The sequence below is a fragment of the Gobio gobio genome (assembly GCF_949357685.1).
Source record: "Gobio gobio genome assembly, chromosome: 3".
NCBI classification, from domain to species: domain Eukaryota; kingdom Metazoa; phylum Chordata; class Actinopteri; order Cypriniformes; family Gobionidae; genus Gobio; species Gobio gobio.
The window spans coordinates 62,557,307-62,582,254 of NC_137099.1; the positions used below are offsets into that span (position 1 = coordinate 62,557,307).

The 24,948-nt window shown below is 41.6% G+C and overlaps 1 protein-coding gene across 2 annotated transcripts in view; it reads right to left on the bottom strand.

Moving 5' to 3' along the window:
• Positions 1-10,335: 10,335 nt before the first annotated feature.
• LOC307123089 (B-cell receptor CD22-like) overlaps positions 10,336-24,948 on the bottom strand; it is a 72,960-nt gene continuing 58,347 nt past the window's right edge. Inside the window, exons 2-4 of one of the 2 annotated variants that reach the window (XR_013816126.1) lie at positions 10,762-10,839; positions 10,621-10,673; positions 10,336-10,473 (exon numbers count right to left, since the gene is read on the bottom strand). The gene's annotated coding sequence lies outside the window, so the exon portion shown is untranslated. Of the gene's footprint in view, positions 10,474-10,620; positions 10,688-10,761; positions 10,845-24,948 lie in introns of those variants that run through there. The other variant, XR_013816127.1, reaches the window with a different exon arrangement.

The following is a 24,948-nucleotide window of genomic DNA, read 5'->3' on the forward strand; positions in this document are numbered from 1 at the left end:
TTGGACATTTCTAAAAGGGACAAGCGTTTGACACGTTCAACCCAAACTTCCTGTTTCAAAGGGAAATATGTGAGTACAGGACAGAAGAAAGTGTTGATCAGCCGCTCATGAGGCCTTCAATAAAACATCAGAGTGTTTCTAATGTGAATGTGCCAGAGACTCACCGTGAATCATAAGCAGAAAGACCAGAGGAAGAGGAGGAGCCGTTCTGACCCACATCAGCATAAAATACATCTATAATACAGCATTAAACATCACTCATAATCATCACTTGTGCTCGAACAAGTATATGTACTGTATATCACCCTATTCTTTACATTTCTCATGTTAAAGGGCATATTGCAGGTTAGAGAGTCCAGTGAGTAAATGTATAGAAAAATAATGTAGGAACTAGATTTTCTTTAAAATATTCATATAAATACGCTATATGTTACTTCCGCATCTAAAAATGCCAAAACCGGACGTGACGTAACGAGAGGGAGTGCGGTGAATTTCAGCGATAGGAAAATAATGGATCGCAATGATAGGTCAGACGCTGAAGACATTGTAAATGTTTATTAATACTCATATGGCAGACCACAGACATACAATTATGACACACAATTAGGCACAGGCCAGGATTAGACAGAACAACGATTACAGGAGAAACATTGAGTTGTTGTGTGAGGAGAACCAGTGGAGAACAGCGGCAGGTGTCTCTGAGAGAGATCAGTGTTAGTTTATATTAGGGATGAAACGGTATGGAAATTTAACATCACGATTATAGTGACCCAAATTATCACGGTTATCAATATTATCACGGTTTTGTTCAAACGAGATGAAAGTGTTCAAAAAGAACAGATGCACACACTTAAAACATTTCAACAAGTTTTATATTTGAAAATCAACAAACAACAAATAAATAAAGCAGCTCTATGCATTTTTTTAAGCTAGATTCTGTGGGATTTCCTTCCTTATAATGGCCGTCGTCAATAGCAACGCATAACGCATAAATAATAATAATTAGTCATAAATATAATCTCTAATATTATCTCTGTAAATATATTCTCAAGCAATACTCTAATCAGTGTTCAGCAATGATGCATTTAAATCTAGCATATTTTGTGTAAGAGCCCAAACAGTATCCTAGTGAAATAATGCATATCCATATTTCCATATGATTTGACAGTTTATTTTATTAAATATCAAAATATGTGCATCATACCTGACACCTAGATGATCACTTTACAGTCAGTTTTATGACTGTCATTCTCTTCAAATGCTAGTGAAGTTAGAAACGCGTATAACGTTACCAATGTTGTATGTAACTTTAGAGACGGTCCCTAAATTAGCCAGCGTTATGCCAGTCATATCAGATGCACTGTAGCTCTGCTGTGTTTGTTTGAAACTATTTTCGCTGCTGAAATAGAACAAAAACAATCAACCGCTGTATGATGAGTGAATCTCTTGCGTACATCACACACATCACACAGTGAGCGCGGCACACGCTCTGAGCATAACTGTGCGTTCACACCGCCGCCGGCGAGAGCGTCAAACTTCGCTCTGGCCACCCTGCCATCGACGCTGTAGAAAGATTCGTGGACGCGCTGCCGCTCTGACGTAGATCGAATGCTTGGTCTTTTTTGAAACGGCATTTAAAGGGTCTGCAAAGCAAACATTCATGTTGACCGGCATTTGTGCTGACTGACCACAAGTAGGGTATAACCGTATAATATAACCTCATGAAATCATTTAAATGTGAAAATTTAAAAAAAGCAGATCAATGGAAAGAACTTAACAATTATAGTTACATGTTTGCTAACGAAATAAACCAATTAAAAGCCATTTGTGTGGTGGATAAATAATGTTGCACGTCTTATTATCAAACCCGCCGCACCAGCAGTGATCAACCTCCTCTATTTTGCTTGGGAACTAATGTGGTAGGAACCGAAGTTTACAGCGCTGCGTTCTCTAGAATCATCTCAAGCGGAGCACTACGACATTCCCATTGGTTGCCGCCGGCTGCCGCCGAACCGCGTCATAGCTCATTACTATAAAGTTGACCTGACTTCAACTCTCCTTGACGCCCAAATCGTCCAAGACGCGCCGCTCTCGCCGGAGCTCGCCGCCGGGCTCCCATTGAGAATGAATGACTTCCGGCCACTTTGATGCTCTCGCCGGCGGCGGTGTGAACGCACAGTAACTCTGGCTAATCTGAACGCCTCTGATTATGAGACATTGCATTCATAAACTCAATGGAAACACGTGTGATTGTTTATAATGCGCAACGCGATTATAACAGATGGCTTTTGAGAAGACTATAATAAATTCAACAGCCAGGCTAGTGTGCAGCCGAAATAACGTTACACCCGCAAATGGCGGTTGTTGTTAATGGCAAGCCCTGATTATCCCTTTAATGTCACCTTAGTCTTGTCTGAACTTGTTCTTTTGCTTCACGTTATTATTTCCCAGACGTAGTTTTGGTATTCAGGTCAAAGTCCACTTGCCTTGCGTTCGTAGTTTTGAAGTGTTCCCCCTATTACAGCGACTTTCTTCTGGCATGTTCTGCAGACAGGGTGACCATCTTCGATTAAGTTTCTCTCAGGACTTTTGTAAAAGCCAAAAAATTACAACGCCTTAGATTTGGTCCTTTTAGAAATCTGAAAAATCTCCCGGCGCTGTCACTGCCTTCTGCCATTTCTTCTCATTAAAAAAAAAAAGCGCTGCGCCTGCACCAGACTGACGCTGACTGGACAGGATTTACCGTGAGTTTTCACAATCGTGATAATCACACGCGGTTTTAATGATAATTAAATTTTATACGATATTACTAACCATCACTAAATTTTATCGTGGTTTATCGTGAAACCGGTAATCGTTTCATCCCTAGTTTATATATACACTAGCTAACGATATGAATACTGTGCTCAGATCACAATACTGTACTGATTATTATCATGTGTCAGGCAATAGCACAGCTGGTAACGTTATTGTCATCTAGTATTGATACTTACCATTAACAGACACTAAAAAGCTTGACCATCAGGAAAAGTCACACTCGTTAATATCCGTCCACACTAAACATTATGTGATATAACGTTAGCGGTTTCTCATCACGACTGATTTGGTAATTAGCAAATGTTTAAAAAACAAGACTCGTGTCACGGTGCACAGTTCACGTTTTCTCCGAGCTGCATCTCTGACGGATCCGTGACGTCACATCTCCCGAACCACAGACACTATAGTGTTATTGTGTTTATCCATTATTCATTAATTCTGTGTTATGGGTTTATTTTGTGCCGATTCACCGAAAGTGTGAGGATGTATATGACATTATGAGTATGTATTTGAGTGAACTTGAATGTACATACATGGCATGAATAAAATATTTACATAACAAGCACATAATTCCAAACTTAGTGTGAGACTGTATTCATTCGTGTTAATGTACATACTTTGTATTCATCAATGTAAACACGAAAGCAAAGAAGCATCGCATGTGGATGTTTATTGATTTAATATCATCCTTTAGGCAGCTACACACCGGCTGCGTGACACGCGAGGCTCGAGCCGAAAGCGCTAGAAAAAGAACCGACGCATATTCTCACGACACGCGTGTTGGAAGCGTTTCCAGGCAAAATAGAATAGGAGAAGCTGTTTGTCATTATGACACGAATACATATTAATAAATGACATTTTGATGTTTGAAAGTCTCTAGGTTTTGACATAAATGCAGATATAATTGTAATTAAGAAAAAAAAAATATTCTCGATTTTCAAATATTGCACCTGTCAATACAGAACAAAATATTCTGCAGCCTATTTTGCCGTCAATACTGCCGACATTGAGTGCGTCTCAATCAGCTCTAGTTCAGTAGTCAGGGCACTGATCAGGGATCAGCCCATTGACTTATGTCCTTATCAGTGCCCTGACTACTGAACCAGGAGCTGATTGAGACGCACCCATGGTCTTTGCTGTATCAGTAGTTTTCATAGACCATAAAAAAATATGGACGACGTGACTTCATTTACTTCTGCTGACCAGAGTTGAAGCTTTCGTAGGCCCGCACACGACGCTGACATCTCGGGACCGGAGTTGTTCAGCAGAGAGCAGGAAGTAGAGGCGCGATTATCAAAAGCCATGTTGGTGTGAAATAAACAGTTATGGAAATGTAGAAATTAAAGCTAAAGCTCCAACCTCCTCCCAGAAATCCCGAAAAAAGTCTTAGTGAATTCATTCAGAGAAGCCGCCATGCTCACGCCACGCAGCCAGTGTGTAGCCGGCCTTACATGAGTATAACAATGTTTGACTCCATCATATCGCCGGGATGATGATCCTCCGGTCAAAAGCACTACACACACCACCGCGTGTTTCGAGGCAGATGCAGAAGTGAAGTCCCGTTTCTTCACCTGCACAAAACGCCACCATGCAGAATTCCAAACTTTTGTTTTTAGGAAACCTGTGGACTTGATGACCTGACAGGCTGGACACTAGGGATGCAACAATACAGTTAGTCCACGGTTCAATACATACCTCGGTTTTTAACCACGGTTTTCGGTTCGGTTCTGAGGGCTTGTAAGGAGAAAAAATACAATTTTTTATTGCAATACTCTTTCTTTATTTTACTTAAAAGAATTGAAAACCCTACCTTAAACTTAAAACTTTACTTAAAAAAACCTTGTATTCCTAGTGTATTTTATAAAAAAAAGATATATATATAACATTTTACACTGGCAGCTCAGAGCTGTACAGCAGCATTAAAGTATGAAATTGAATGAATGAATGTAAAAATAAAACACTACACTTCACTATAAAATATACATTGATTCTTATTAAAGCCACTGTATTAAAGTTTTTCAGTCAAGAGCAGTGAGTGATTTTCTCTTTGTCTTTTGTTGTTGTATTAACATTAAAGGGATAGTTCATTCAAAAATGAAAATTCTGTCATTGAGAAATTAATACAGTTTGAAACAATATTAGAGTGAGTAAATAGTGACATCCTTTTAGAGGTGAACTGTCCCTTTAAGGATCGCGTGTTCACTACTGCGCTGTTGTCAATTTAAGACCTGCGCTCATCTAATATACAGACACATGCGATTTTACTTTCACTTTAGTTGAAAAAAAAACGCTTTTTACAAACGGCCAACGAAACGGCCACTTTATCTACTTGTACTAAATTAGTGCTCTTATGTCTTTTTAAAAAATTTTACATCCTGCATTACCTTTTCATATGGTATTTTCATACAAGGTTATATATTAATTTCGAAAAATGTTTTACCTGCAATATGCCCTTTAAGACACGTGTGTTATATGAGCAATAATCATCAGTGTTCATTTCAGTAAGAGTGTGTCTGTCTTACCCAAGCCTGTAGCACTCCTCTCAGAAACTGAAGCCTCCACGCCTCGATCGCCCCCCGGTGGCTGGTCCCAGTATAGCTCATAAACCCCACCTCTCCATGTATTAGAATGGACGCGAGACACACTAAACAATTCTATTACACTTCAAATAATTGTTTCCTAAAGATGGTTTCTGTCCTTTTAGGCAGTTTTTATTACGATGATTTCATTTCAAGTGTTCATTTTTTAAATAAGCTTAGTTTTAGTGAGTTATTTGATGCTATAAAAACGGGGGGTGTGACGTCATGATTGACAGCTGAGATTGACGGCTTCTCTGAGTGAAGTCGCTAAGGCACTTACAGACTTTTTTTCGGGAGGAGATTGGAGCTTTAGCTTTAATTTTTACATTTCCATAACTGTTTATTTCACACCAACATATTGAATTGTTCTACATCTGTGAGAGTGTTTGCGGGCTTTTGATAATCACGCCTCTACTTCCTGCTGAATGACTGAACGACTGACTGAGTAACACATGCACTTTTAGCTTTAGACTGACAGACTGTGTGTGGTTAACACTGTTTATTAATGTCCAGTGCCAAGAATTATCAGAGTCCCTCCCTCAACAAGAGAACAACATCACTGAACTAAACCTAACTGAAGGACAATAATGATCTTTTCTTTCAGCTGAAGATGAATGATTGTGATTGACAGGTGAGGATCATCAGGGTTGATGTCAGTCGCAGGAGATGTGACGGTATGGTGACGGTGGTAGTTTGAGGTTGTTAATATTGTACATCACACATCACAAATAAAACTGATCACTGATCAGTGAGGGAAAGTTACAGGACAGAGTAACGGAAGCTGGACAATATTGAGTAATATTGACCATAAAATGATAAATTGTCCATAATTAATGTCCTAGATTCATTAATAAACATATTTATACTAATTCACACAAAGCCCTTACAGGAATAACTGCAGGTTTTAACTGTAAGAAAAGCTGCATAGATGACAGAATAATGGCGTATGTGTATCTCTGGTGTGTATTGATGCGCTCCAACACTTCCTGAGCAACGAGCAGCAGATTCACTCCAGATGACATCATTGTTATGTTCTCTTGCTATCATAACATGTAGAAAACACTTGGGGCTAAACCACGTTCAATAACACAGCCGACATTCAGGAATACTTTACTTCTTCTGAATTTATTTTAAAGAACACAACAACTAACAATTACAAATGGCAGTGCCACCTGCAGGCACAATAGGGGAAAAGCAGTATTACATACATTACATTTCCTCCCCTCTTTATCCAGAAACAAAGAAAACAATGCTTTCTCAGAGAGCTTTTGTCCTACTCTAGAGGTAGAGGTTAGACCGCCTCTTGCCTCCAGCCAGTTCGGGGATTATTCTGGACCATGTCAGAACAGGCTCACTAATAACTAATTACAGTTCAGTCCAGCAGGGGTTTCTCATGGCTCTATAATGTCAGACGATTGGGAGGTTTGATCACTCTGGCTGGATAACGTCTGACCTGCACTGATGGGATGTTGAGTTTGCCATGGTTTGTCTGAGGCTCTGTTAACATCTTGTTCCTTTGCTGGTGGTGCAGAGGAAGTGCCATTTACAGAGGCTTGTACAGGAACAGACACATCACTGGTGTCAGGTGGTTGTGTCACCGAGTTTCAGCTGTTTGATTCAGAATAGACACGAGTTGACCAGCGTGGCGCCTCCATTCCTCAGAAGCTCCTACATCCACAGTATAAGATACTGAACCACTTTGAGCCGTCACTACCCCTGATGTCCATCTTTCTCTCCCTCTGTAATCTCGAGCCAGCACTGCATCACCAACTGCGGTATGTCAGCAAGAAAGTCTCTGAAGAGTAGAAGAGCCCTTAGAAGTCTTCAATGCTTGTTTTAGTGACTGAACAAACCTTTCAGCCTGCCCATTGGTTGCCGGATGATATGGGGAGTAACAGATTTGTTTCACATGGTTGGCCTTCAGGAAAGTTACAAACTCCTGAGAGACAAATTGTGGTCCATTATCACTCACAATGACTTCAGGCAGTCCATAATAGCTGAAGAGGTTCCGCAAAACTTCAATTGTATTTTCTGCTGTTTTTGATGTCATCAACTGCACCTCAGGCCACTTCGAATGTGCATCAACCACGACTAGGTACATGTGACCCTCACATGGCCCAGCAAAATCTACATGTATGCGCTCCCATGGTTTGCTTGGCCACTCCCATGGGTGGAGGGGTGCTTGGGATGGCATTTTCTGTATTTGTTGACATGACTGACACGTTTTCACTTGCAGTTCAATGTCAGCATCAACACCAGGACACCACACATAACTGCGAGCAATGGCTTTCATTGTAACAGGGGATGCTTGTGGGGAACAGCGGCTCTCAAGCCCCGCATTAAGCACCCGTGTTGGACGGACAGCTCATTGCGTCTGGAGATGAAAGGTGAGAGTTCACTATTATCAGTCAGGTTGACAGCTTGAGTCCCTTTTATGACCATTTCGACGACTGTAGACAAGGTTGAGTCACTCACAGTCTCACGTCGGATATGAGTGGCACTGACAGGGAGTTTCTTCATCTGTCCGAGGTAAAACAGCTCTACGGCATCATTTTTCTCTCCGTGCTCTACTTGTAATGGCAGGCGGGAAAGACCATCTGCATCTGCGTGATGTTCAGCTCTTTTGTCCTCAATGGTATAGTTGTGTACCTTTGCATCCGCGCTGCTGCCATAGACTGAATTCCTTTTTGCAGCCCAAAGATCCTAGTAAGGGGGCGGTGATCTGTGAAAGCATGAATGTTCGTCCGTAAAGATACTGGTGGAATTCTCTGACCCCAAACACTATGGCCAGAGCCTCACGCTCAATCTGCGCATAATTCTGCTCTGCCTTGCTAAGTGTGCGCAATCCGAAGGCTATTGGCATTACATTAAGGCCTGTTCACACTGGGACGATTTTCGCACGCGTTTAACGCCTCGTGACTAAACAATGGGCGCCAATGTGAGTGTTCACACCGACGCGTAAAACGGCAGGCGTAAAAGCGTCATTTAAAAAAAAATGCCTCGGTTGGTTTTTTTATTTTGATGCGGCGTGTTAAAAACTGGCCGACCAATGAGATCAGCGCTTTTGTTCACGTGCCTGGAGCTGCTGAAGTGACAGTAAAACACGACTTGGTGGCGCTCAAGGACAGAACGGTCTTGCCGAGCACACATTGATATGAAGAAGAAGTAGTAAGTAGACAAAGAAGAAAATGAGCTGATAATGCTGCTTGCCAGTTAGCAAAAAGTCTGTGAATGGTTTTGGATATTCTGTGATAATGGCTGCGCAATGTCGACTTTTGTGATTGGCCAATACCGGCAGACTGCAGCCAATGGAAATGCGTCTCCATCGGTGCGTGCTCGAGGTAAATGATCTGGAATGATGAACTGTGATTTTGACCAAAAACCCGTTACTTTAACAGATGCCATAACAGAAACTTTGAAATGGATAAAGCTGTGTTAACATACCTGAAATTATCCTGTCTATAAATATAATAATAATACATAAATGGTCATCTAAAAATTATCCAGCCGTCTTGCCCGAAAAGAGCTGGAATTTCGTTAAATATCAGATCCAGAAATACATGCGAGATATACACAAAACACACACAAATGGCGACCCATGCTGGTCAAAACTGGAAATGCAATGAAAACACAGGCCAAGCATGTAATGATACCCGAAATATAAAATGAGGATTAAAAGGGATTTAATGGAATAAAGAAAGAAAAAAGAAATAAGAACGGTAAAAGAAGTTCTCTAATTGTAGCTTAGCTGTGAGGTAATCCATTAGCTAAACTCTTTGCTAATAGTATTTTATTTAAAATATGCACACATTCACTTAAAATGTGCAACTCAAAAAAAACCTTTCCAAACTAGAGAATTTCAGCCATTTCCACCACTGGTGGTAAACAATACACTTTACTCAAACACTTAACCTAAGTGTAATAAAGTAATACAGCAGTTCATTTTTGAAAGGAACGTCTTACCAAATGTACGAAAGCACCTGAAGCTCCTCTGAGTAAAACACCAACACCGACTGACTTTAGCTTTACAGTGACAGACTTTGAGTGGTTAACACTGTTTTACACACGGCTGCAGAAATATCTGCCCCCCCCCTCAACAAGAGAACATTATTACTGGAACTGAAGAACAATAATCATCCTTTCTTTAAGCTGAAGATGAATGATTGGGAACTTTTTGTTTACGTTTTTAACAATGCCAATGTCAATACCAGTTATTTCTTAAATGTGTGTGTGATTTTTCAAAATAATCTTTTAGAAAAAAAAACATCATTACACATCCACACACTGGCCATTAATAACACATTTATTGCAAAAGCAAATATGAGAACATTTAAATACAAATATTTGTACCAAGATGTAAAAATAAAGTGAAAAATATTTATTATCAGAAATATTAGAAAATAACAATATATTTCCTATAACATGAATATGAATAAAATAAAATACCAGCAACATAAAACATGTGCATATTTGCATATTCTTAAAGATTTCTTAATTTTCCTAAACAGGCCAAATTACACTCTCTACATATTTAACTATTTAGCCTTCAGTGTAATGAGGAAGTGTGTGTGTGTGTGTGTGTGTGTGTGTGTGTGTGTGTGTGTGTGTGTGTGTGTGTGTGTGTGTGTGTGTGTGTGTGTGTGTGTGTGTGTGTGTGTGTACACTCGCTCTCATGGTCATGTGACACGGGCCAGCTGAATAAATCAGGGGTGTTTTGGAGCAAATATTAAGAAAAGTACTGAAAACATGTTAAAGTGACGCAGAAACCCATGTTTTGAAATTAATATAATTTGAATATTGATATTTTTAAAGGAATCGATACCCAATAAGTATCTTGTGAGTGTTGATGTATCAAAACTGCAGTATCGATGTGCCCATAAGGTTTGAACAAGAACATATGAGACCATCACTAATAAAACTGAACATTTAAAGGGAAAGTTACAGCAACACAAGCGACAGAATAACTGAAGCTGATAATATTGAGCACTTTGAGAACAAAAACAAACTGTCAATCATCAGTGGCTCCGCCCACAGAGCTCAGGATTGGTTCCTCTGAGCTCCGCCTCTTCCTGTTGATCTGAACACACAATAAGATGAAGAAAGACTGACTGAAGTTCATCAACAACATTATAAAACCTTTCTCCAGAATCATAAAGCACTCACACTCGTGCTGAAGAGAGTTTTATTGATTATATTGAGAAGAGCTGCAGGTTCTGACACTTACTGATGGATTCTCATGTTCAGAAAAGCTCTGAGGATCAAGAGTCTTCAGGACGTCTGGGATCAACGGTCTGTGTGAAAGAGAGCGAGAGATCGGTCATGTGATCATCTGTGATGGAGGATCTGACGCTGGCGTCTCACTTACTGTGAGTGTGTCGTACAGGTCAGAGGTCGTGGACTTGAGCTCAAGAGCTGTATATGTGTCTTCAGTGGGGTCAGAGATCTACAGGAGAGACAGAAGGACACACATCACAAAATATCACAATATAGTATTAAAAATATGATCAATGATGCTTTTCCATTCAAGTGAAGCGATAAGGTGCCTGGAATAGCAGTAGATTACTGAGCATAATCTCCATCTGCTGTTAGTCGACCTCACCAGCAGGCGGTGCAAGCGGCTGTTGACAAACACCAGAGCGACGGGTAGAGAGAGTCATTCATTCATTAAAATGGATTTGTGATGATTATCAGGACCAGTATACTGTATACCAGTAAAACTGCAATATTGCATTTTTTTTTCGTGTCCAAAAATCTGCATATATACTTCATTATACTGCAAATCTACAGTTGTACTTCATTGGACTGCTGTTATACTACATTATACTGCAGTTATTTTTTGTAAGGGTGTGCTTGTTTATCGGTCTGGCTAGTGGCTAGTATGGCGCACTACTCAGTAGAAACACATTTTTGATGTACACTCTGTATAACATCAGTAAATGAGACCATTAGATGGAGACTACATCTTTATCATCAAGTGGCCCACATCAGCTGAACACATCGTCTCTTACTATTCTTGACATAACAGACACAGATACAGCAGCCAGAGAAAAAGCAATGTTAGAAAGTCAAGAGTCAAACAGACTCACTAAAGCAAACACTGATCACCATAATGGCAGATTTTTTTTTTATCTCTGTTAATTCACAATGATCAATTTTCTTCTGGTTAGTAATGTGTGAAGCTGGTAATGCTGTTTGTGGAGTTGTTTAATCCTCCTCTGCTGAGAGATTTAATGTCTTCTTTTATCTTCAGTTGATTTCATCTAATGCCGAGTTCAGACTGCACGATTTTCAAACTGGTCGGATCACAGTTCTTTTCACACTGCATGACTATCTTGGGCCAGCATTCAGTCACTGCTGTGTTCACATTGACCGATGGATCGGCGACAGGGGGTTTCACACTGCATGACTGTACAAGAGGAAAAATCACCAACAGCTCTGTCCCGTCCGCGAACTACGTTTCACAAGCAAACACACGCAAGAAGTGAGAAGGAAACAGCGCGAGATCACAAGTGCGTCAGACCGGAGTTCTTGCGCGAGACTGTAATTTTTATTAAAAATATAGACTGCAGTTCAGACTCTTGCTATCCAAATTGTCTGTGCACTGATTTTCAGGAAAAAGGAGAAAAAGAAAAAAGATTATGGTGGAGGAAATGGTTGGGGAGACACATTTGTACTTTGTTTCTGCTTGATATAACTGTAAATATAACTATTAAACATACTAATATTCTGGTCTATAACTCCTCCCTGAACCTCCCGCTGCCCTGTATCTTGCTCTCTCATTGGCTGTAGGTCCTCGCCGATGTATTTTTCAGTCATAACTCATTTCACACAGCAGTTTGAATCGCCGACAGGTCCAGATATTTAGCATGCCAAATATCTCGCGGCCGTCTGTGACTCATCTGCAATTCTCTCTGATCGCATCTTTGATCATTCACACTGCGTGATTGTCACTTGCATGCACAAGCACCAATTTGCCTATGAATTCAGGCATTTGTCTGCGATTTCCCAAAACCTGTCGGTGAGTCAAAATCGGGGCTAAAATCGGGCAGTGTGAACTAGGCTTTAGGCTGTGGCTGAACTCAGTTGTAGTTCTTGTGTTACTATTATCTTCAGTGATTCTGCTCATTATCATCAGGTGTTCATCATTAATGCTCAGTCATCACTCAGTTAATCTCTTAATTACCTAATTAACTTTTTTTTTTTTTTTTTTTTTACATGTTAAAAAAAAGTATAATAATAACAGGAAGAATATATATATATATATATATATATATATATATGTACCTAAATCATGCATGCCAACATACATACAATACAATTAAAAATACCAAATAAAAAACCCTCTCATACACTCATACACTCTCACAACATTCATACACTCTCTATACACACTTCCAAAATTATTATAAATAATTAAGTACTTCAAAAGGAAAAACAAAACAATTTCCCATGTTCAAAAAGGAGTAGGAAGAAGTTCAAAAAAACTTTTCTAGTCATACCCCCCCCCCCTTATCTCTATTTTTCCCTTAATTAAACACAAATAGAATCGTTGCTTTACATATGTGCATAAACATACACTATATATCTACTGCCAGTGCTTATATTCACATAATATTACACAGATGCATACATTCATAACTACAGTACGTATACACATTCCCATCATCTTCTTTTCCATTTATCTATATTACACCCAATAAAAACCCAACCAAACTAGACTTTTTATATAATCCCAAAAACATACGGTCAGTATACGATACTAACACCTCAATTCCTTTTCATACCCCTTCAATATTTTCATTTTAAATATACTCTTAAAATTACTCATTGTTGTACATGTTTTCATCTCTTCACTACATTTATTCCATAAATGAACTCCTTTGGTTGTAATGCAGTGATTCTTAACATTTGTTCTTATAATTTTCCTTTGTAATACCAAATGTCCTCTCAGATAGAACTTGCTCTCTCTCATTTGAAATAACCCTTGGATACTTTTTGATAATTGTTGATTATATATTTTATACATAATTTGTGCAGTTTTAAGTTCTACCAAATCTCTGAATTTTAGTGCTTTTATTTTGATGAAAAGTGGGTTAGTTTGTGCTCTATAAGTAGTTTTATTTACAATTCTTAAGGCTCTCTTTTGAAGTATAAATATAGATTTAGTGTTCGTTTTGTATGCGTGTCCCCACACCTCCAAACAATAAGTAATATATGGAAGTATGAAGGAACAATACAACGTGTACAATGAGCGTTGATTTGATAGATATTTAGTTTTATAAAGTATTGCAATTGATCTAGATATTTTGGCCTTAATATAATGTACATGTGGCTTCCAACATAATTTTTCATAAATTATTACTCCCAAAAATTTAAATTCTTTTACTTTTTCTATTTCAATGTCATTTATCACAAGTTTCTTATGTATGTTTGTTAAACGATTACCGAAGATTAAGAATTTAGTTTTGCATAAGTTCAATGTTAGTTTATTTACTACAAACCAGCTCTTCATCTTTTTCAATTCGTTTTCCACTATATCCAAGAGTTGATCCAAATTTTCCCCAGAGCAAATTAAACTATTGTCATCAGCAAATAAAATAGTTTTCAGCTTATTTGACACCTCCCATACATTATTTATATATAAATTAAACAACAATGGTCCCAGCACTGACCCCTGGGGGACCCCACAGGTAATTACCTTGGATGTTGATTTACAGTTTTGCAGTTCTACGTATTGATATCGATTTTGTAAATAGTTATTTAACCAAGAAAGTGCCGTCCCCCTGATTCCATATTTATGTAATTTCATGGATAATAATTTATGGTCTACTGTGTCAAATGCCCATGTAAGATCCAAGAATATCCCCACTGCATTTTTTTTGTTTTGTTCTATTGCTGTTGTTATTTCCTCTACAAGTTGAATAAGTGCATGTGAAGTTGTCCTATTAGCCCTGAAACCATATTGCTGATCACACAGTATATTGTGTTTAGTAATAAAACTATTAAGTCTTACAGAGAAAATTTGTTCTAGTATTTTTGAGAACTGTGAGAGCACTGAATCTGGTCTGTAATTTGAGAGTATATTTTTTCACCAGCCTTATATATGGGTATTACCTTTGCCATTTTAATTTTATCTGGGAAAAATCCAGATTTCAGAGATTGATTACATACATGCTTTAAAGGTTTAACAATACTTCCAATAATACTTTTAACTATACACATGTCAATACCATTCCAATCTGTTGACCTTTTACTCTTAAATGTTTTAACAATCTCTATAATTTCTTTTTCATCAGTTCCCTTCACAAAAATAGATTCACCAATATGTACATTCTTACTGAACACATAATTTATGCTGCCAGTCTTTACAAGCCCCTCAGCCAAACCTGGACCAACTCCAACAAAAAAATAATTCAATTAATTTGCCACTGAGGTCACATCCTTGACCTCTGTATTGTTTTTAATTAAAGAATATTCAAAATCTCCTATGTGTCCTTTTTTACTCTTGATAATTTCATTTAACACTCTCCATGTGTTTCTTATATTATTTCTAATTATCCTCCAGTAATTTACTGTAGTAATTATTTTAATATTTTTCATGATTCTAATCAGTTTATTTTTATATGTCTTATATTTATTTTCTGCTTCTTCTGTCCTCTTCTTTAAAAACTCTTTATAAATGTGGCATAATGAGCTGAAAGCCCATTTGTATTCTAAGTTATGTGACGTCATTAAGCTGCGCGTGTATTTAGGCTCGTTGCGCGTCTTCTGTGAATCCTCGCCTGTTTGCTTCATGCTGCACGCTGGGCGCTGCTGTGATCGCTTCCAGCGCGTTATTTGGGAACCCTCGCCTGTTTGCTGTACGCTGCTGTGACTGCTATTAGCACGCCGTTGTGGACCCTCGTCTGTTTGCTTCTCGCTGTGACCGTTCTGGGCGGACAATAATCTCATTTCGTTTCATTATGAACGTGGTTTTGGCTTCACTCGGATGGCTGTTGTGCGGGCGTCTGTGGACTTCAGGTGCGGGTATGATATGGTTTAACTTATTGTCAATGCCTGGTTAGAAATGTAGCAGCTGGTTAGAGAGCAACTCTCCTGCATTTTTGCTTTGTTAGTTCGTGAGTTGGCGTGAATGACGACTGTATTAAACTATTGAGGGGATGTCCTTTTGAGTGCCTGGCTTCGTAGCTACCGGTAGGTCACCATCTGATTTCTCCTTTTAAATTTTATATATATTGTCCTAATCATCTCTGTGAATTCCAGGAGAACTGCAGTTTGTGCAGTCATCGCTGTTTTGTCATAGGCCAATTGAGACGGCTGTGATACAATGTTCTGATTCTGCTGTACTGTATTACATCTTTCTATATTCTGCTCACACACATCCTTAGTGGATGATTTGCCCATATTAAGACCTCAAATTATTGTTTTTTTCTTTGTGTTGCTGTTTTGTATGAGTAATTTATGCTTTCACAAGTGTGGGTCTCCTTTCTTTTGTGTAAACATAATATTTGTGAATTGATTTATTTTATATATTGTTTATTCATTTGAAGTGGTTGATTTATGTGTAAAACATAAAAATTCTTTTTTTTTGTTTGTTGATTTCTGGGGAAAGACTGGTTAAATTTGTTTATTTTCATTATTTCCTTATTTGATTGGGCCTATTAAGGTTGAATGCCAAGGCCTGTAGGTGGGTGAGTCGTTGCCATCCACCTGTTAGTTTGTATAACCTTTTCTTTAACTATTTTCTTTTGTGTGGTCTGTGTGTGGTGTGGAGTGTGTCTGTTTTAGGAGCTGCGTCCTTTGCCCGGAGGTTGATTGTTTCCCTCCTATCCTTGGTGGTGGTGTCTACAACGATTGCTGTGGCTGATATTTTCACTGGGGCGCTTTGTGCTGTGAGAGTGAGTGTGTAGTGTGTATGAGGGGAACATCCATATCTCTTGCAAGGCCGCAGCTTCTTTTCTGTGAACATTGTCATTGACTGCTTGATACTTGTCTTATTTTTGTATATGGGTTTTACTATAGATTATAATAAACTTTTGTAATTTTGTACAAATGCCTGTGTCTCCATACTCTTATCCTTAGTGGGGAACCTGTGCGCGGATAGTATTCTCTGGGTGAAATTCCCAGGGTGGCGTAGTCTAAACTAGAACATATAACATATATAGCGTCCTTTGCCCTTGTGGTTGCCACATACTTGGCATAGTCGGCAGGGTAGCACCACTTATGGTGGATCACTCCAGCAGCATGGTACCACAAGCCAGTTTGCCTCTGGGTCTCCAGCCTCATATCCAAGTGTAGCACTATCCTCACCCCAATGGGCTGTCAGCCAGTCTGCTACTGTCCAGAGGCCATGGAAGCAGTTTACCTCTACCTCCACCGGTAGCTCTGGCACCCAGTCAGGATCCTCTACTCTCTCCAACTTGCAAGGCAGCACAACTGTTGGTGGATCACTCCAGCAGCATGGTACCACAAGCCAATTTGCCTCGGGGTCTCCAGCCTCATATCCAAGTGTAGCACTATCCTCACCCCAAGGTTCTGTCAGCCAGTCTGCTACTGTCCAGAGGCCATGGAAGCAATTTACCTCTACCTCTACCGGTAGCTCTGGCACCCAGTCAGGATCCTCCACTCTCTCCAACTTGCAGGGTAGCACCACTTATGGTGGATCACTCCAGCAGCATGGTACCACAAGCCAGTTTGCCTCTGGGTCTCCAGCCTCATATCCAAGTGTAGCACTATCCTCACCCCAAGGGGCTTTCAGCGAGTCTGCTACTGTTCAGAGTTCACAGAATCAGTTGACCTCTTATGACACCCAGCCGGGGTCCTCTACTCCCTTCAACCTGCAAGGCAGCACAACTGTTGGTGGATCACTCCAGCACCACGGTACATCAAGCCAGTTTGCCTCTGGGTCTCCAGCCTCATATCCAAGTGTAGCACTATCCTCACCCCAATGGGCTGTCAGCCAGTCTGCTACGGTCCAGAGTCCATGGAAGCAGTTTACCTCTACCTCCACCGGTAGCTCTGGCACTCAGTCAGGATCCTCTACTTTCTCCAACTTGCAAGGCAGCACAACTGTTGGTGGATCACTCCAGCAGCATGGTACCACAAGCCAATTTGCCTCGGGGTCTCCAGCCTCTTATCCTTAGTGGGGAACCTGTGCGCGGATAGTATTCTCTGGGTGAAATTCCCAGGGTGGCGTAGTCTAAACTAGAACATATAACATATATAGCGTCCTTTGCCCTTGTGGTTGCCACATAAAGCACATTCTTCTTAATACATGCCTTTAGTATTCCATTAGTTATCCACGGTTTTTCCTCAGATTTCTTTTTTACCTCTACAGTGTTTTTCATAGAGTGACACTACAATAGCCAAAAATGAGTCGTAAGCTTCATTCACATTTTCTACATACACTTTACTCCAATCTTGTTTCAATAAATCCTCCTTAAATGTATTAATGTTTTCTTGGGTTCTATTCCTGTGTACCTTTGGCTCAGAATGCATTATGAAATTCAAACATGGTATTATGATGAAAATGCAATCCCAAGTGTCCTACCCGTGAGTCTAAATGCATTTCACAAAAATAAAAAAACACTAGCCACAGTGACTGCTGAGCAAAAAAAGTTCATGTCAAGCCCTATATATATATATATATATGGCATCCAGTGAGGCGTGAGGGAAAACCACAGTGGACAGTGGGACGTCTCTCGAGACGCAAACAAATCAACTTCCACTGGGCCGAACCTCTTGCATATGGCCTCCACCACCTCTGGGTGGAGTCGCCACTCCCCGGGCCTCAGCCCCTGCCTCGACAGGATGTCTGCTCCCTGATTTTGGACCCCCGGGACATACATTGCCCTGATGGACAACAGTTTCCCTTGGGACCACAGGAGGATTTGACGCGCCAGTCTGTAAAGAGGGCGCGACCTCAAACCCCCCTGGTGGTTGATGTACGCTACGACAGACATATTGTCTGTCCGTACCAGGACATGTTGGCCGTGAAGGTCCGGGAAAAAGCTTCTGAGAGCTTTGTAGACCGCCATCATCTCCAGGCAATTTATGTGCCAGGAGGAATGACGGCCCTCCCACGGGCCCCTCGCAAAGCGGCCTTCCATGACCGCGCCCCAGCCAGTGAGGGAGGCGTCTGTTGAAACGGATTTCCGGCAACAAGACGCTCCCAACACTGGCCCCTGGGACAGAAACCAAGGTTTCTTCCATATGACTAGGGAACGAAGGCATTTGCGCGTTACCCTGATCATACGAAAAGGATTCACTCTGGGGGAAAACCCCTTGGTTTTCAGCCACCACTGGAGGGGTCTCATGTTCAGCAGGCCAGAAGGTATTACGCTGGACGCTGCTGCCATGTGCCCCAGCACCCTCTGAAAGTGCTTCACAGTGATGTTGTGGCCTAGCCTTATTCCTGAGACCATCGCCAGTATGGTCTCGACTCGCGCGGGAGACAATTGTGCCCGCATCGTCGTCGAATCTCATACGACCCCGAAGAACGTTGTCCTCTGGGATGGCGTCAACACGCTCTTTTTCGTGTTGAGTCTCAGCCCCAAGCACCTTATGTGGGCCAGAACGACATCTCAATGCCGGACCGCCATATCGTACGACTGGGCCAGTATGAGCCAGTCGTCGATATAATTCAGTACACGGATGCTCTGAAGTCTCATTGGAGCCAGAGCTGCATCCATGCACTTCGTGAAGGTGCGTGGGGAGAGGGCTAGGCCGAAGGGAAGCACTCGATATTGGTACGCTTCGCCCCCGAAAGCAAACCTCAGATACTTCCTCTGACATGGAAGGATGGAGATGTGGAAATATGCGTTCTTCAGATCTATCGTGACGAACCAGTCCTCGGACTGGATCTGACTCACAATCATGGGAATGGTGAGCATTTTGAATCTGAAGCTCCTCAGAGACAGATTCAAAAACCTCAGATCTATTATCGGACGCAACCCTCCATCCTTTTTGGGAACTATAAAGTACCGGCTGTAGAACCCGGACTCCCTTTCCAGCGGAGGAACACGCTCTATGGCTTCCTTCGCTAATAAGGTTTTTACTTCTAGTTCCATTACCCGAACCCGCTCGGGCACCACTGTAGTCCAGTACAAACCCCTGAACTTTGGAGGAGGATGACCGAACTGCAGTCTGTAACCCATTTCTACAGTACGCAGGACCCATGTAGAAATATTCGGAAGGCATTTCCATGCGCCGAGATAATCTACTAAGGGAACCAGCCTCTCGAGGCTGGTGTCGGGTGTTACACGGTTCCCGTCCCCCCTGAAGCGGCTGACCGGCAGGAAGTAGTTGGGGACGGTTCACCGTGTGCGGACGCGCGAGCTGCCCAGCCGCAGGTCTTTCCAGAGGCGGCTGGTGCAGCATGCGTTCGCGGGAAATCGATGTGGCCCGAAGCGTCATAGACGGCGGGATTACCACATCCATTTCCCCAGAGCGCCACAGAGGAAACAACCTCGGTTGTTCCTCTGCGGGAGGGACCGCTCTTAGAAGCCCTGCCGCAACTAGGACTTCTTCCCAGCAGCCTTCCGCGCCTGAAGGACATTCCGTAGATCGCCCTTAGGAGCGGAAGACTGCTGCTGAGAGCGTCGCCTCTGTTGCCAGGCTCCCGGGGGAGGGGCTCTAGATGCGACGCTCTCTTTTTGCACCTTTCGGTGCGAGGAGCTGGATGACGGCTGAGGCTGTCCGCTAGGGCCAGCCTTCCCAGGTTTTGAGCGACGAGGGAGATACTGGTGGAAGGCTGCTGACTGCTTCTTCGCCTCCTGGTGTCTGGAGACGACGGCATTAACCGCGTCTCCAAACAACCCAGAAGGCGAAATCGGGGAGTCCAGGAGGAAGGATCTATCCTTCTCCTTTATCCCCGACAGATTCAGCCAGAGATGCCTCTCCACAGTCACCATTGAAGCCATGGAGCGGCCGATAGCACGGGCCGTCTCCTTGGTGACGCGTAGAGACAAATCTGCAGCCTTCCTTAGCTCCAGAATATCCTCCGGAGAGGGACCATCTCCCTCGTCTAACTCCTTAAGGAGATCGGCCTGGTAGGCCTGCAGAATGGAGAGTGTGCAGATCCGGGAAAAAAGGCAGGCCCCGGCGAGGTCTTTGAACCCGGTGCGAGAGGAACCGGTCATCCAGCCTACTGGGTGGCTGAATTTCCAGAGCCTCTTGTGGCCAATTTATGTTTAATTTGGCCACAGCCCGGGTCAACACCTCTACCAACTCCTCTTGGGCGGGCGGATGAAGCGCTGAAACAATTTCTGCTTCATCCCCCGCCTCGGTGCCTATTTCCTCCGGCTCCTCGGAACGGAGAGAACGAGCACCGGACCTCCCACCCCGGGGGAAGAAGCTGCAGAGCGGGCTTCCACACGGGGAGGAAGATCCTCGGAACTGTCAGAGGAGGATCGGGAAAGTGCCGCAGCAGTCCCGAAACCCTCTGACAAGTCCCGCTGTGAACCCCATGATCTGCAACGCCGAGCCGCCTCAGCGACCGCGGGTCCAGAACCATGGGGCTCGAGCACTCTGAGCGTCAGCTTTTCGCAATGCTCACAAGCGGCTCCCTCGAGAGCCGCTCGAGCATGCTGAACGCCTAGACAGTGCACACACAGCAGGTGTGTATCCGAGCCCGACATATAACTAGGGCAAGGATGCACACACTGCTTGAATTCTCTCATTTTCTCTTCCATCATTCACACACTTTCTTACTGACATACAACAATAAATAGACAGACAGTTTTTGACACAGAGCGCATGCTTCAGAGCGATTACTGCCGACATTACGTTCCAGCTCCCCTTTTATACTTCCGGGTATGCCGTCACGGTTACGTCATCACGCACGCCAATCGGATTGGCCTAGTTGGCATTCTGGTTTCAGATTCGCTGATGCTAAGGGAACATCCCCAAAGCGTCGTTCCGATGCAGTGCGAGTTCCCTCGAAAGGGAACTGCGGGAGGAGCCGCTTGATGGTAACGCGACAGTCGTTGTGGAAATGGCGGCTTTAATAAGCAGCAGTGGTTTGCAAAGCCTTCATTAGCTGTGCTTCCATCCAAAAGATGCAAATGTAACTTATGCGCAAAATTGTAATATTGTATAAAACATTTGTGAATAAAGCACCATTTCCATCCAGTCGAAGAGAACATAATCGCCCCTTCCTGATAAACTACCGCTAAACAATCTCTGAGAAGCCACCGTATATAATCCTGTTCGTATATAATCAATGATTTGCGTCTCAATAAACGTGTTGTGTTTCTCTCAGAGGCAGATGTGCTGTTGGGAACACATGTAAGACAGTTCTAGAGCTCTAGGAGGAAAATACAGCGAGCATCTTTCACAACAGATTACAGTAATGGAAGACTTCTGAATGACCAAAACACACATCAGATGCTTTGCAGACAGGATTTTTCCTCTGGTTAGTTCAGTTCTGCTGTTACATCGCAAAAGTCACATGATTTGTTTAATGCGCATCGAGGAATTTATTCGGTAAATGCGTTTCCATCGTAGTTTATCCGCATGTTTTGTATCAGATAGAACATTTATCCGACTCAAAGAGCGCATTTTAAAAATGTATGAGCATCTTTGTGTTTCCATTCAGCATTTTTTGATGTGATATCCCAAAATGTGCATACAAATAGGTGGATGGAAACAATGCTATTGAGTCATTCTGGTGTGTGTGTGTGTGTGTGTGTGTGTGTGTGTGAGAGAGAGTGAGTGTGTGTGTGTGTGTGTGTGTGTGTGTGTGTGTGTGTGTGAGTGTGTCTGTGAGTGAGTGTGTGTGTGTGTGTGTGTGTGTGTGTGTGTGTGAGAGAGAGTGAGTGAGTGAGTGAGTTAGTGAGTGTGTGTGTGTGTGTGTGTGTAAGTGTGTCTGTGAGTGAGTGTGTGTGTGTGTGTGTGTGTGTGTATGTGAGAGAGAGAGAGAGTGAGTGAGTGAGTGTGTGTGTGTGTGTGTGTGTGTGTGTGTGTGTGTGTGTGTGTCTGTGAGTGTGTGAGTGTGTGTGTGTGTGAGAGAGAGTGAGTGAGTGAGTGAGTGAGTGAGTGAGTGAGTGAGTGTGTGTGTGTGTGTGTGTGTGTGTGTGTGTGTGTGTGTGTGTGTGTGTGTGTGTGTGTGTGTGTGTGTGTGTGTGTGTGTGTGTGTGTGTGTGTGTGTGTGAGTGTGTCTGTGAGTTAGTATGTGTGTGTGTGTGTGAGTGTGTGTGTGTGTGTGTTCTGGTATTCACCACGTTGTGGGGACCTCTTGCGCTGTGGGGACCAAAAATCAGGTCCCCATAAGGGAAACTCATTAAAATGAGTAGAGAATCTGTTCTGAAGGTGGTGGGCGGAGTTTTAGCTTTGGCCCATAACACACGTTTTTGTGGTATTGTGCGTGTGTGTAGGGAGAGCTCAGTTGCGCCCCCAAACCTTACTGACTGGTAATGCACTCATGTCTCCACACACACATTTTCCAATTATGGTTGGGCTCCGCCCACTTCCTAGGCCTCGTTAGGATCGATTTCAGCAAAGACATACGTATTAAATTGACACTTGACTTCACAGACTTCACAAGAAATTTTATATTTTTGTCAGGGCACATGTTGAAATCATATTTTTGTCAAAGAACATGTTGAAATCATATTTTTGTCAGGGCACATGTTGGAATATAATTTTGCGGGGGGAGGGGGGTTTTGCACTTGATGTCAGGCTCCTGTTTATAGTGTTTGACTGTAATTATGAAGAATTAAATATCAGTATTTGTTTATTTACATTTAACCCTTTGACTGTCACCCCCCTTTTTGAGAATACACATGAAAATGCACTATCCAAACTTAAAGGGCTGTAATTCAAGAATGCTTTGGAATATAGACCAAAGTTTGGTCTCGTTTTAAAGACGACATTCTGCAGATTATTGCTGAAGTGAAAGCAATTCAAAATATGAAAGTATCAAATAGTTATGGAAGTTTAAATTTACTGTAAATGAAAAATACTGTACTAAATATTTTTTATTTCATATAAAATATATATTTTACAAAAATGAATTTACTCTAAAATTACTATAAAATCAAAGCCATATGTCTAACCAATTTGTGTTCCAAATTTGAAGTTGATATCACAAAAATTGAAGTCCCCATGAGATTTTGTTTAGGGTGCTGTACCAAAAATAGCCACCGGGTGTCAGTCAAATTCCATTTATTGTTGTTTTGATGCATTTTCCTGTAAATTTCTGTCCAAATATTACTTCCATCACAAAACAGTCACCAAATATGGACCCTTGAGACTCAGACCTTTCCGACAATATGCGTTTTGTCAAGATTGGAAAAGATTTTGAATATAAAGTAGTTAAAATAATTGTTGTAATATGAAACATGACAGCGCCCACTAGGGGAGGAGCCCACTAGAATAATTTAGAGTAACGTTTCCATGGCAACACAATGTCCGATTTCAAAACGGTTTTCACAGGATGAATTTTGAGTTTGTAAGCTTTCAAATGATACCTAATTTGTGATAAAGTGAATCTGTAGACTACATATAATCCACAGGTCATTACCAAAGTGCTTCACAGAGAAATTAAGTAAAATTAAACAACTAAAATGGTAAGTAGCTTTAAATGAATAAATTATTAAACTTATTTTTAGTTAAATAAATAGTAGTTACAAACCGGGGTTTGTAGGTGAGTCGTCCAGAAGAATAAGTTAAGGTAAAAAAAATCATTTTTAAATAATTTCTCATGGCTACTGTACAATATATAGGAACATATTTTTATTTGTGAGCGATTAGAGTCTAAGTGAACATAGTGAGTTGATGCCCTTAAGGCTAGTGTTGTGCCAGACATTGATTATCCTTGTTCTATTGTCTTTGCATACATTGTGATAAAATGACCTTGTACATGAGAGTAATACAGTACAGTGTAACATTACAATAACATTATTATCTGCTTATTGAAAATACTAGTTTAATTTTGCATGTCTCCCCATTTTCACACTAATTCTTTACACATCTTTTTCCAAGTTTGAAATGCCACCACGAATCAGCCCCCTTAAGGATGCCATGCATCATGTGGTTTCGAAGACTGACAAGACATTCAAATTAGACGTGAAGTATATAAATGCAGAGAAAGGTAAGGTGGTGTATGGTGTGATTTATCAGTCATTAAGGGGGGGGGGGGGGGGGGGGGGGGCACTAATTTTCAGTCAATCTTGTGTAAATCTTGAGTGTCTATAGAGTAGTATTGCATCTTTCATCTCCCCGAAAAGTCTTTAGTTTTATTATTTTTATAAAAGAAAGATACGCTGTACCGAGTCTTTCCGAAAAAAGCTGAGCAGCTGTGGGCGTATCGTTCAGGCGGAGCTAAAGAATGACGAGCGTGCGCAGCTATTGCGTTGAGCTATGCATGTTTACATAGAAAAACAATGGAATTATGCAAATGAGGTCCCCACAAATCAATAGAGTGCCGAAGTTATGACGTCACTTTGTAGGCCAAACCGGAAGTTAGCGGCGCATGGGTTCCCTCGATCGAAAAGCCATGCATTTTCCCCATAGACTTTTGGAAAATCGCAAAACATAAGATCTGTGTTCA